Raw genomic sequence first — 13,676 nt, forward strand, 5'->3', positions numbered from 1 at the left:
TGAGACGGTCAAGTAAGTGGCAACCCGCTCCAGTATTCTTGCCTGGGAAATCCCATGGACAGAGGAGACTGGCGGGCTACAGTCTGTGGGGCTGCAAAGAGTCGGACACGACTGAGCATGTACACGTAAGCTCTAAGTTAAATACTGTAGGAAATGATTATTTCTTAAAATCTTATAAAATAAGAATTAAGGGTAATGATTCCATTCAGATAAAATTGAGTGATAAAAATTTTTGAAAAAAGGAAAAGCTGAGGGCTTCCCAGGTGGTTCAAATGGTAAAGAATCTGCCTGCCATGCGGGAGACCGGGGGTCAGTTCCTGGGTCAGGAAGATCCCTTGGAGAAGGAAATGGCAACCCACTCCAGTATTCTTGACTGAAGAATTCCATGCACAGAGCTTGGCAGGCTACAGTCCAGGAGGTTGGAAAGAGCTGGACACAACTAAGGAACTAACACTTTCACCTGAAGAAGAGCTGAATCCCTTCCTGTCCCTCCAGTCGCCCAACACTTGGCTTCCCTTTTGACTTGTCCCACTTAAGCCATCATCTCTGGCATTCCTTTCTGCTTTCCACCCCCACATCCTTGCAGAACTTCACAACCTGTCCTTAGAGAAGTCCCTTAGAACTGGCTTCCAGACTGCTCTCCCACCTCCCTCCCCAAAAACTGCCCGTCAAAAAGCACCAACTTGTTTGCCCTCTCCTCCATGAAGCCTTCCCTCTTCCACCAGAAAATACACACTTCTGAATTGCCATCACACATTTTGTGCACCCTTTCCACTTTGGCACACAAAATTATCCAGCTCTGCCTCTAAACCACTCCCATCTTAGACACAGGTCATTTCTTCTACTCTGTGTCCTTTTTTCATATTTTAAAAATCATAGCCTAATTCCTTAGGGCAGTAATAATTTATTTACATACATGCCTACCCCATTAGATTATGACTAGATGACACCATATTTATCTTTCAATTATTCCAGGGCCTGGGTATAGGGCCCAGCACATAGCAGGTTCTCAATGTGTCATGTGGATGAATGGATTTCTAACCAACCCTTATATACCAAAGTCACAATTTTCTACTTTCAGGTATAGTTACTTTTAGACATATTGTGCTTTCCCTGCCAGACTCTTGAGTTCCCTAAAGGGAAGGATTCTGTCTCACCACTTATTAAGTAATTTGTAAGCTTGAGGGAGTGAATAAATGAAGGGATGAATAAAACAAACCATCAGGGCATCCCTGGGACTTCCCTGGCAGTCCAGTGGTTAAAATTCCATGTTTCCCATGTAAGGGGTGCAGGTTTGATCCCTGGTCAGGGAATCCCACGTACCATGCACTGCAGCCAGAAAAAGGAAAAAAAAAAAGATGTCTCTAAATATGGCTTGATAAGGACTCAGGGCTCTGGAGATAAACACCAGAGGCCTGAGTTTGAATTCTGCTTCTGGTTTATGGTTTAGTGCATTATGTGATCTCTGGAAGCCCCTGAATCTCTCTAAAACTCTGATCAGGGATCATGACAGTGCCTACCTCACAGGGTGTTTGTGGGGATTCAATTACATAAATTATAAAAAGTGATTAGCCTGGTACCTAGAAAATCATAATAGCTGCTATTTGTTGAGCATGTACTAGAGTAAACTAGACTCTGGCCTTTGTATCCTACTGTATTTTTATCTTATTTATCTTCACAATAACCTGTGATGAAGGCACTGTCAGTACCCTGATTTTGCAGATGAGGAAATTGAAGTTTTGAAACATTAAATTGCCTTAACATCTAATTGCCAACATCCACTGGATCATCGAAAATGCAAGAGAGTTCCAGAGAAACATCTATTTCTGCTTTGTTGACTATGCCAAAGCCTTTGACTGTGTGAATCACAATAAACTGTGGAAAATTCTGAAAGAGATGGGAATACCAGACCACCTGACCTGCCTCTTGAGAAACCTGTATGCAGGTCAGGAAGCTCTGGACATGGAACAACAGACTGGTTCCAAATAGGAAAAGGAGTACGTCAAGGCTGTATATTGTCACCCTACTTCTTTAACTTCTATACAGAGAAACTCTGGGCTGGAAGAAGCACAAGCTGGAATCAAGATTGCCGGGAGAAATATCAACAACCTCAGATATGCAGATAACACCACCCTTATGGCAGAAAGTGAAGAAGAATTAAAGAGCCTCTTGATGAAAGTGAAAGACGATGGAGGAGGAAATGGCAACCCACTCCAGTTTTCTTGCCTGGGAAATCCCATGAACAGAGGAGCCTGGAGGGCTGTAGTCCATGGGATCTCAAAGAAGCAGATATGACTTAGCAAACGTGCATGCACTCGCAGGAAGTGTGCTCTTGGAATTTATTAAGGTGAGAGAAAGAAATGGTTAATAGAAAAACAACTGTTTTCTACCAGTGTTTGAATTCAGCTTCTTTCTTATTTCTAAAAGTAACTACATTTAAAAAGTCCACTTGGGATTCAGTGCCAGAATTCTAATAAAACTGCATTCTTTCTATTAAAAAAAAAAAAAGAAAGAAAGAAAGTGAAAGACGAGAGTGAAAAAGTTGGCTTAAAGCTCAACATTCAGAAAATGAAGATCAAGGCATCTGGTCCCATCACTTCATGGGAAATAGATGGGGAAACAGTGGAAACAGTGTCAGACTTTATTTTTCTGGGCTCCAAAATCACTGCAGACAGTGACTGCAGCCATGAAATTAAAAGACGCTTACTCCTTGGAAGAAAAGTTATGACCAACCTAGATAGCGTATTGAAAAGCAGAGACATTACTTTGCCAACAAAGGTCCGTCTAGTCAAGGCTACGATTTTTCCAGTGGTCATGTATGGATGTGAGAGTTGGACTATAAGGAAAGCTGAGCACTGAAGAATTGATGCCTTTGAACTGTGGTGTTGGAGAAGACTCTTGAGAGTCCCTTGGACTGCAAGGAGATCCAACCAGTCCATCCTAAAGGAGATCAGCCCTGGGTGTTCACTGGAAGGACTGATGCCGAAGATGAATTCCAATTCTTTGGCCACCTCATGCAAAGAGTTGACTCATTGGAAAAGACCCTGATGCTGGGAAGATTGAAGGCAGGAGGAGAAGGGGATGACAGAGGATGAGAAGGTTGGATGGCATCACCAACTTGATGGACATGAGTTTGGGTGAACTCCAGGAGTTGGTGATGGACAGGGAGGCCTGGTGTGCTGCGGTTCATGGGGTCGCAAAGAGTCGGACATGATTGAGCGACTGAACTGAACTGAACTGAACGTCTAATTCCTATTCCAATACTCTTTATACCAAAGAATCTTTTTAAAAAATATTCATTTATTTGACGGCACCAGTCTTAGCTTTGCTGCTCCCTGGCATGTGGGATCTTAGTTCCCCAACCAGGCGTGGAACCCATGTTCCCTGCATTACAAGGCAGATTGTTAACCACTGAACCACTAGGGAAGTCCCATACCAAAGACTCTTAACCTGGATTCTAGAAACATAAGAAATGAAAGAGTGGTTGGGGCAACTGTGGTCTTCTTGGCTTTTAGTCAAGTGGGGACATTGGAGGAGTTGGAGCAGGCCTATTATTTGAGGAGCAGAGAACTCCAGAAATGAGGTGGGAGTAGGGAAAGGGGATTCTGAGCTTGCTTATAAGGCCCTCTCCAGGGAGGAGCCCAGGGGACCCATCTGGATCTCACTATAAAGGTGACTAATCACTTCAGTCCCCTCTGGTAATTACAACCAGATGCTGCTGCTGGCAGCGCTTCAGTCCCAACATGTTTAATTACAGGGATGCAGAGTCCCTCAGTCCTCCATGTCCCCCTACCTCCCCCTCGCCTGTCAGTGATATTAATGTCTGACTCGAGGTGGAGGCTAGGAATGTTGGGAAGCCATTGGCATGGAAATGACCTTCTACTGTCTAGAGCCTTTAACTTTTATACCTGTTTCCCCATCCATCTCATGGGCACTCCACAAGCCATCCTCTTAAATTTGGCAGGCCAGCGCATTATTTATACCCATTTCACAGATGAGCCAATAGTGAACTGAATCATCAGCATTATCATCATCATCTTTTCCTTTCTTCATACACTTAGCAATTTGCAAAGTTGCTTTGTATTCTTTAAGCAATCTCTCTCTCTCTCTTTTGAGGGGAGGGGAGTATAGTTGCTTTACAACGTTCTATTATTTTCTGCTATACAGCAAAGTGAATCAGCTATGTGTATACATATATCCCCTCTTCCTGGATTTCCTTCCCACTTAGGTCACCGCAGAGCCTTGAGTAGAGATCCTAGTGCTATACAGTCGGTTCTCATTAGTTATCTATTTTATACTAAACTATCTGAATCTCTTATTTCTTGGAGTCAGTCAGTTCAGCACAGCTCAGTGGCTAAAATCTTGGGTTACTGGATCAGATAACTCAGTTTACATCCTGGCTCTGCCATGAACCAATTGGATGACCTTGGGTTTTCATTCATTTATGTACTCCTGGGCCTGAGCACTGGATATTTAACAAAGGACAAGACTACCAAGTCTGTGCTCACATTCTGGTGGAAGAGACAGAAAAACAAGCAAACAAATGTATAGCTGCAGAAAACTCTAGTGCTTTGGAGAAAAATTAGGCAGAGTCAAAGAGATGTCTATTTTATTGTGTTATTATTATTATTTTTGACTGCACTGGGTCTTTGTTGCTGTGAATGGGCTTTCTCTAGCTTCTAATTGTGGTGAATGAGGGCTACTCTCTAGTATTGGTGCATGGGCTTCTCACTGAGGTGGCTTCTCTTGTTGCAGAGCATGGGCTTCAGGCACGTGGGCTTAGCTGTGGTGCCCAGGCTTAGTTGCTCCGCAGTACATGGGATCTTCCTGGACCAGGGATTGAACCCATGTCCCCTGCATTGGCAGGTGGATTCTTAACCACTGGACCACCAGGGAAGTCCGAGAGGTCTATTTTGGGAATGTCTCTTTGAGGGGGTGATATGTGAGCAGAGATCCAGATTTAGTGAGGGAATGAGCAGTACAAAGGGAGATCTTCTGGGAGAAGGTCGTTTCTGGTGGAAAGAACAGCAGATGCAAAGGCCCTGGGGCATGAATATGCTTGGCATATCAGAGGAACCAGGAGAAGCCAGTGCTGCTGAAACAGAGTGCCGAGGTACTGATAGGAGATGAGGTCAGATCACGCCAGGGCCACAATAAGTATGGCCTCACGAGCCAGAGAAAAGAGACTGGATTTTCTTTCTAGTGCAGTGGGGATTTGGGTGCACAGTGTTCAGCAGGAAATTCGTCTAACATAACAATTAAGAGCTGGACTACCTACAATCAAATCCTGGCTCCCTAATTTACCAGCAGTGTAATCTCAAGCCAGTTATTTAATCTTTCTGTGCCTCAGTTTCCTCATATATAAATGAGGCTAATGATAATATACTTGCCTCAGAGTTATTACAGATTTTTGTTGTAAGTTCTTAGAACAGTGTCTCGTGCATAGTAAGCACTACATAAATGTTACCTATAATTACTGTCTTTTTTTAAAAAAAAATCACTTCTTTAAATCTGTTTCTTTGCCTGTAAAAATTAGTATAAAAATATCTTCTTCAGCCTCTCTTGCCTTTCTGAGATGGCCCACACTTTGCGGAGTGTATTTCTCTCTAAATAAATCCACTTCTTACTTTAAAAAAAAAGAAAGTAAAGAAAATCTGCTCCACAGACAGCTTATAAGAACGAAATGTATTTACACATGTAGAGCACCTTTCTTTCAGCCACCTGCATATAGTAGGTGCACCATAAATCATGGTTTAAAAAAAAAAGAGTTGTTAGTATTTTCCTTCTTTACAAAAAAGAAAACTGAGTCTCAGAGGAGTTAAGTAATTGACACAAGGTCACACAGCCCAAAATGATCAACTCAAACTCATGACTCTGAATCCAGTGCTCTTCCCCACAGCAAACAAGAATTGATTTTTCCTGGCATCACTCTACGAGAAAAGGATTGGTTGGGAGAAGGGCCCTGGGCCCCGGGCCCTCCATCTGTGCTTCTTATAGTCTGTGGGACCTGGGTCATCCCCATCCAGGGAGCCCAGAGAGCCCCAGCAGGTGCAGAGCCACTTAATCCTCCCTGCAATCATCATTCTGGTTTGTGTTGTTTCAACTTCCCTGGAGCTGCCACTCCTGTGGGCTCTTCTCCACTGAGTTCTCAATGGCTCCCCCCGCTGAGCTCCTCAGGAACTGCACCTTGTCAGAGTACTGTGGGCCCTTTAGCCAGATCAGTTCATCCCACTCCCTGAAGATACTATAATCTGGAAACAGGTCAGTTCATCCCACTCCCTGCAGGGTGTTAATCTGGGTGTATGCGTATTTTACCTGTTATTGGTGTGGTCCCCAAAATAACCATACACTTTCAATTTTATTCTTTATTTAAAATATTTTATTTTAAAACTTTTATTTTTATTTTTACTTTATTTTACTTTATAATACTGTACTGGTTTTGCCATACATTGACATGAGTCCGCCACGAGTGTACATGACTTCCCAAACATGAACCCCTCTCCCACCTCCCACCCCATATTATCTCTCTGGATCATCCCCGTGCACAAGCCCCAAGCATCCTGTATCCTGCATCACAACATAGATTGGCAATTCGTTTCTTACATGATAGTATACATGTTTCAATGCCATTCTCCCAAATCATCCCACCCTCTCCCTCTCCCTCAGAGTCCAAAAGTCCGCTCTACACATCTATGTCTCTTTTGCTGTCTCACATACAGGGTCATCATTGCCATCTTTCTAAATTCCATATATATGTGTTAGTATACTGTATTGGTGTTTTTCTTTCTGGCTTACTTCACTCTGTATAATAGGCTCCAGTTTCATCCATCTCATTAGAACTGATTCAAATGTATTCTTTTTAATGTCTGAGTAATACTCCGTTGTGTATATGTATCACAGCTTTATTATCCATTCATCTGCTGATGGGCATCTAGGTTGTTTCCATGTCCTGGCTATTATAAACAGTGCTGCGATGAACATTGGGGTACATGTGTCTCTTTCAGTTCTGGTTTCCTCGGTGTGTTTCCTCGGTGTTTCCAGCAGTGGGATTGCTGGGTCATAAGGCAGTTCTATTTGCAATTTTTTAAGGAATCTCCACACTGTTCTCCATACTTTTTAATATTTAAAAATATTTTTAGAAATTTAAAAACTAATGCATAATAGAAAGAAAGGTAACACAAACTCATGATGAAAAAAATTCAAATAGTATGAGGGAGTACACAGGAAGTCCTCCTCCCACCTCAGACCCCCAGTTTTTCATTCCTTCTCGGAAACAACCACTTTTATTATTCTCTTGGATGACTTTGTTTCTTTCTTTTTAAATTAAAAAAAAAAATCTTTATTGAATTTGTTACAATATTGCTTCTGTTTTATGTTTGGGTTTTTTGGCCTCGAGCCACATGGGATTTTATCTCCCTGAACAGAGATCAAATCCATATCCCATGCGTTGGAAGGCAGTCTTAACCACTGGACCACCAGGGAAGTCCCTCCTGGATGACTTTCTGTGCAATATAAGCTTTGAAAAAACCTTTTTATTGAAGAATAACACCTGTACTGAATATATATTTAATTACAAACTTGAATCATGCTCTTTGTAAAAAAAGAAAATTGAGACAACACCAAAGTTTGTTAAATTGAAAGAGGCCGCTCTCCAATCTCTCTGCCTAGAGGTAACCACTATTAATAGTTAGGGACCTGGAAACCCATTGCCATTCTTGAGCTCAGAAACCTTGGATTCTTGCTAGACTCTCCTCACTCCTCCTTCCCTTTGTCTACTTATATCTCCCACTTTTCACTCTAATAGTTAAGTGTTATTATCCCCATTGCCAGCAAAGGAACTTGAGACTCAGAGAGGGAAGGTGGGTTGCTCCAGACACAAGGCAGAGCCCGAAAATTCAAACCCAGGGGAGAGTGTCTGCCTCCAAGTCCGGTGTTCTTCCTGCCGTGTTCCTCTTGGTTCCTGTCCAGATTCTTAGAGTTTTAATTGCTGTATCACCTGAAGCAGCAGATAGAGTCTCAGGTTAGAATATAATTACGGGCTCATTTAAATTTTTATTTATTTACTTTTGGCTGCACTGGGTCTTCACTGCTGTGTGCAAGCTTTCTCTAGTTGTGGCATGTGCGCTCAGTAGATGTGGCACGTGGGCTTGGTCACCCTGTGGCTTGTGGCATCTTCTCGGACCAGGGATTGAACCCATGTCCCCTGCAAAGGACCTATGGGAGCTGTCCCTGCACATGCTTTTACTGCCCAAGCTCTGAATGATGGTGAGCAGATGGCTCTCACATCAAGAAATGTCAAGCTTGGGACTTCCCTGGTGGTCCAGTGGCTAAGACTCTGCACTCATAATGCAGGAGGCCCCGGTTCGAGCCCTGGTCAGGGAAATAGATCCCACATGCTGCAACTAAAGCATTCTGTATGCTGCAAAGAACACTGAAGATCCCACATGCTGCAGTTGAGACCTGGTGCAGCCAAATAAATAAACAAATATTTTTTAAAAAAGAAAGAAACGTCAAGCTTGAGTGAGTGGGTACATAGAGCTTGACTTGGTCAGTGAAAAGGGAAAGGACTGTAGTGAGACCTGCCCACTGAGACAGGGTCAGGACCAAGGGGAAGATCCCCACCTGATGAAGAGGACTGTATTATCTAATTATAAATCCAAGGAGACTCTTAAGATCCAACCTAGTGGCAGAATCAGCCAGAGGCGTGCCCATAGGAAACCCCAGTATTCCCCAATAATCCCATGATCTTGCATGTCACTGTTTCATGCAATTACCTGGAACACCCTTCCTATCTTTGTCTGCTCAGCAGATTTATCCTTCACAATCAAATTACAATGTCACCACCTCTACAAAGTCAGCCACTCCATTTTTGTAGAATTTACCACCCTGTAGGTTGTGAAATATACATTACCCACCAGCCCTCACATGAGTCCGTGGACTGAAGCTTTAGGCAGAGTCTATGTGTGATTATTCTTTCAGTCTCTCCCAGAGTCTAGCATAGGATTTGACACATTGTAGGTGTTTAATCAATATTTTGTTTAATGACAAATGAATGGACTCTGATGAAAAGCAGCAAGTTGTTCACAAGCTACACAAGATGCAATATTCTTCTTTAAAAATTATTTATTTTGGTTCTGCTGGGTCTTCGTTGCTTTGCCCAGGCTTTCTCTGTTGCGGAGAGCAGGGGCTCCTCTTCGTTTCGATGCTCAGGCCTCTCATTGTGGTGGCTTCTCTTGTTGCAGAGCACAGGCTCTGGGCGCATAGGCTCAGTAGATGTGGTGCACAGGCTTAGCTGCTCTGCAGCGTGTGGGATCTTCCTGGACCAGGGATCGAACCTGTGTCCCCTGCATTGGCAGGTGGATTCCAACCCACTGCACCATCGGGGAAGTCCCACAGATGTTATTTTCCTTTGGTGCCCCCAGCGCTGCTTCAGGCAGTTAGGTTGCAGTGAGAAAGAGGGGAATTATTGAGAGTTGGTTAGTTTTTGTTTTATTTTTTAACTTTTCCCCTCTGCTATCCTCAGCCTTAGTCACTCAGGCTGTTGACATGGAGAGGAAAATGGAGAAAGGGGTGGGAAAAGTCTTATTTGAATTAGTGTCGTAGCTGACTTTGTGTTTTCTGGATTTGGCAGATGTTTCCACTCCATGGGGTCACTAAGAGTCGGATATGACTGAGCGACTTCACTTTCACTTTTCACTTTCATGCATTGGAGAAGGAAATGGCAACCCACTCCAGTGTTCTTGCCTAGAGAATCCCAGGGATAGGGGGAGCCTGGTGGGCTGCCGTCTGTGGGGTCGCACAGAGTCGGACATGACTGAAGTGACTTAGCATAGCTATTCCTGTCCATCAACAAAGCATCATGGGGAGCTTTTATGAGTCTTCCAGGGGTTCCCTGCTGGACCCCTCTCCTGCACTCCTCTTAGCAAAGTCATCTCTACCTGTCAGTGGTCATTTGTCTTCCTACGTCTGGAGTCCCTTTATTCCTCTAGGAGGCTCTGCTGAAGAGGACCCAGGATAGGCCTATCGAGGCTCTCTTTTACTTAGTCCACATCTGGCATTCTGGGAGAGCAGGATAACCCCAATATAGCAGCACCCTCCTGGGTCTGCTGCCAAAGCAGTTAGCAGGCTTGTCTCTTGTTGATAGATTTCCTGAGCAGGAGATGGATCCAGTCATTATGCTCCCCAGTTGCAATGGGTTGGATGTGGTATCTCAAACCCTCCTAGAACTCCTCTCTTTCAATCACTTGTTTTGAGCATTACAGCTTCCCTAAGAAGGGTGAGGACTCACAGCCAGAAATGTTTCCACACAAATTCTCTATCCTCCATTCTCTTGACACCTTAGATAAAGGATTTAAGAACTTTGAAACAAGGATTTTTCTGGTAGTCCAGTGGCTAAGACTCTGTGCTCCCAATGCAGAGGTGCTGGGTTTGATCCCTTGTCAAGGAACTTGATCCCACATGCCACAACAAAAATCAAAGATTCAATGTGCCCCACCGAGACCCGGTGCAGCCAAATAAATAAATTTTTTTAAAAAGAACCATAAAATAGATTTTAGACTATTAGAAAAAAAAATATGTATATGGTTTTTTAACTCCTCACTTTGAAAGTTCACAGATATAATTTTAAAAAGAAAGAAAGTCAATCAGTCCAGACAGCCTCTTAGCATGGGGTAGGGGAATATCTATAATTAATGAGCAAGTCTGGGGTTCAGGACCCACATTATGGCCCTGAAAAAGGGTTACATTATAAAGCATGTCCCCAGAGATGGAATTTAGGGCACAAAGGAAGAACCCAGTTCACTTGGAGGGGACCAGAGTTGTTTTTCTTTCTACTGGTTTGTTATCTCTCTGTCCAATCCAGCCTCCTTTGAGGCCTTCCCCCCACTGTAGTTCATCAGACAGGTTTGAACATGGCCAGGCTCTAATTGTGGCTGGATTAAGTCTTTCCCTACAGGGCTCTTGGATCCCAAGCGATTCAGGTGTTGTAGATGAACAGTTTTTGTGGTTTTTTTTCAGTCTTACTCTGCATCTTGTGGGATCCTAGTTCCTTGATCAGCAGAGAAGGCAGTGGCACCTCACTCCAGTACTCTTGCCTGGAAAATCCCATGGATGAAGGAGCCTGGTAGGCTGCTGTCCATGGGGTTGCTAAGAGTCGGACACGACTGAGTGACTTCACTTTCAGTTTTCACTTTCATGCATTGGAGAAGGAAATGGCAACCCACTCCAGTGTTCTTGCCTGGAGAATCCCAGGGATGGGGGCGCCTGGTGGGCTGCCGTCTATGGGGTGGCACAGAGTCGGACACGACTGAAGTGACTTAGCAGCAGCAGCAGCTCCTTGATCAGAGATCAAACCTAGCCCCCCTGCAGTGGAATTGTGGAATACCAACCACTGGACTACCAAGGAATTCCCTGAACACCTGTTTTTCTGTTCCAAACGTTCCTGGCACTTCATAGGATAGTTGAAGGCTGATGTACTCTCAAAGCCTACAGAATCTCTAAGGGGCATGTAATCCACTCTCATACATCAGCTAATTCCACTTTCTGTTCTGGCCCAGATAAAATACCCACTTGTACTATCTTATTATGTTTTAATACAATTTCCAACTTGCTGTTAATACATTGTATTATTATCCAATGCTAGTACAGAATAGATACTCAGAATGTTTACTGGGTGAATGAATAAATGAATAAGAGAATGAACTAAAGAATTTCCTTTTGCAAAGATCAAAGATTACTGTTTGGTTTTAATCCTGTGTGTGCGTGCTAAATTTGTGTCAGTCGTGTCTGACTCTTTGAGACCATGTGGACCACCCCATGGGATTTTCCAGTCAAGAATACTAGAGTGGGTTTCCACGCCCTCCTCCAGGGAATTTTCCCGACCCAGGGATCCAACCCGCATCTCTTATGTCTCCTGCATTGGCAGGCTGGTTCTTTACCGCTAGCACCACCTGGAAAGCTCTGGTTTTAATATTCTTCTACTCCATTTGTCCTTTATTGTTATGTCTGGATAGTCTGAAACCTATGTTTATTCTTCTTGGGTCTTAAAGTGTATCCTGTGGTTTGTTGATGGTTTTTTTGTCATTTACCTTTGTAACACTGAAGCTGACTTCATTCATTCCATGGATGCTTATTTAGACCTACCATGCGTCAGGCTCTTTGTTAAATGCTAAGAATAAGTCAGTCTCCTAACTCTGATGAAGCTTAAACTTTCAAAGGCGTGTGTGCTAAGTTGCTCCAGTCGTGTTGGACTCTTTGCGACCCTATGAACTGTACCCCAACAGGCTCCTCTGTCCAGGTGATTCTCCAGGCAAGAATACCACTGGAGTGGGTTGCCATGCCCTCCTCCAGGGGATCTTCCCCACCCAGGGATGGAACCCTAGCCTCAAAATCTCCTGCATTGGTGGGCGGGTTCTTTACCACTAGGGCCACATGAGAGAGAAAAATAATAGGTAAACCAAAACAAGTAAAAAGTACTGTGAAAAGAGAACTGCGATAGAAAATGATAGGGTATTACTTTAAACAGCATGATCAGGGAAGATCTAGCTGAAGAATTATCCTTTGAGACCCGAAGGAGGAGAAGTTATCAGCTAATCCAAAAGTTTGGGGTAAACTGATCTAGGAGATGGCAAAGTTATGTGCAAAACCCCTGAAGTTAATGTGTGTAACATTCCAAATATTGTAGTGAACACTTGCATACAACCTCTTAGGGGAATATCTCCCCAGTGTTGATTCCCACACAACTGAATCTTTGGATCTTTTTCTCTGTCAAACGTTTGGGATCTCTTCTTCCCTCACAACACTGACTCTAGTGGTAGAATCTGAGTCTGCATTTGAAGAATTTCCCGTCATTTTTTTAAACTCCAACTAAAAATTTCCAAGTCCTGGTGGCTGAGATGGTAAAGAATCTGCCTGCAATGCGGGAGACCTGGGTTCGATCCCCGGGTAGGGAAGATCTCCTGAAGAAGAGAATGGCAACCCCCCTCCAGTATTCTTGCCTGGAGAATCCCATGATCAGAGGATCCTGGTGGGCTACCACGATTCAGAGTAGGACACGACTGAATTACTAACACACACACACACACACACACACATTTAGAACCACTGAATAGAGAAGAGAGACAAGTAAATGGAATTTTACATTGCTAGAAAAGTGCACTGATTATGCACAAAACTTATGGGAATAACGCTTCTAGAGTCTTCTACAAACTCAGGCTCAGGCAGAAAATCTGCATTTTTCCGAACGGATGCACGATATTCCGGCAAAAAGAAAACCCTATGCAATGCCATGCGTGTTCAAATCACACTGAGCAACTACGGTGTGAATGTTGTGTTGCCTGAAGCTGCTTGGCGCTTCAGGTTCTTAAGGTAAGGTTTCATAGCGACGCAGCAGCGGGTTCGCTTATACTTCACGCACTTGTTAATTACACTCGGGTTCGTGGGAGGAGCAGTGCGCAGGCGCACCTAGAACCGGCGATCTTACACATGCGCACTGTGTACCCCGAAGCCAAAAGGGGTATGATTGAGGGCAAGTTTATTTCTGTTACCAAAACTTCCCTTGCTGGAATCCAGAAACCCTAACTGTCCCCATTTAGGGCGAGGGAATCTTAACATCATCGCTTAATAGGCTCTCCTTTTTCCTTTTGGGCCACTCTTGTAAATCGGCTGCCAGTACTCAA

The 13,676-nt window shown here is 43.7% G+C and overlaps 1 non-coding gene across 1 annotated transcript; it reads left to right on the forward strand.

Moving 5' to 3' along the window:
* The first annotated feature begins 8,309 nt into the window (after positions 1-8,309).
* TRNAM-CAU (transfer RNA methionine (anticodon CAU)) lies at positions 8,310-8,382 on the forward strand. Its single transcript has one exon. It is a non-coding gene; the product is annotated as a tRNA-Met (tRNA).
* Positions 8,383-13,676: the final 5,294 nt, after the last annotated feature.

The sequence above is a fragment of the Ovis aries genome, chromosome 13 (genome assembly GCF_016772045.2).
Source record: "Ovis aries strain OAR_USU_Benz2616 breed Rambouillet chromosome 13, ARS-UI_Ramb_v3.0, whole genome shotgun sequence".
Taxonomy (NCBI): Eukaryota; Metazoa; Chordata; class Mammalia; order Artiodactyla; family Bovidae; genus Ovis; species Ovis aries.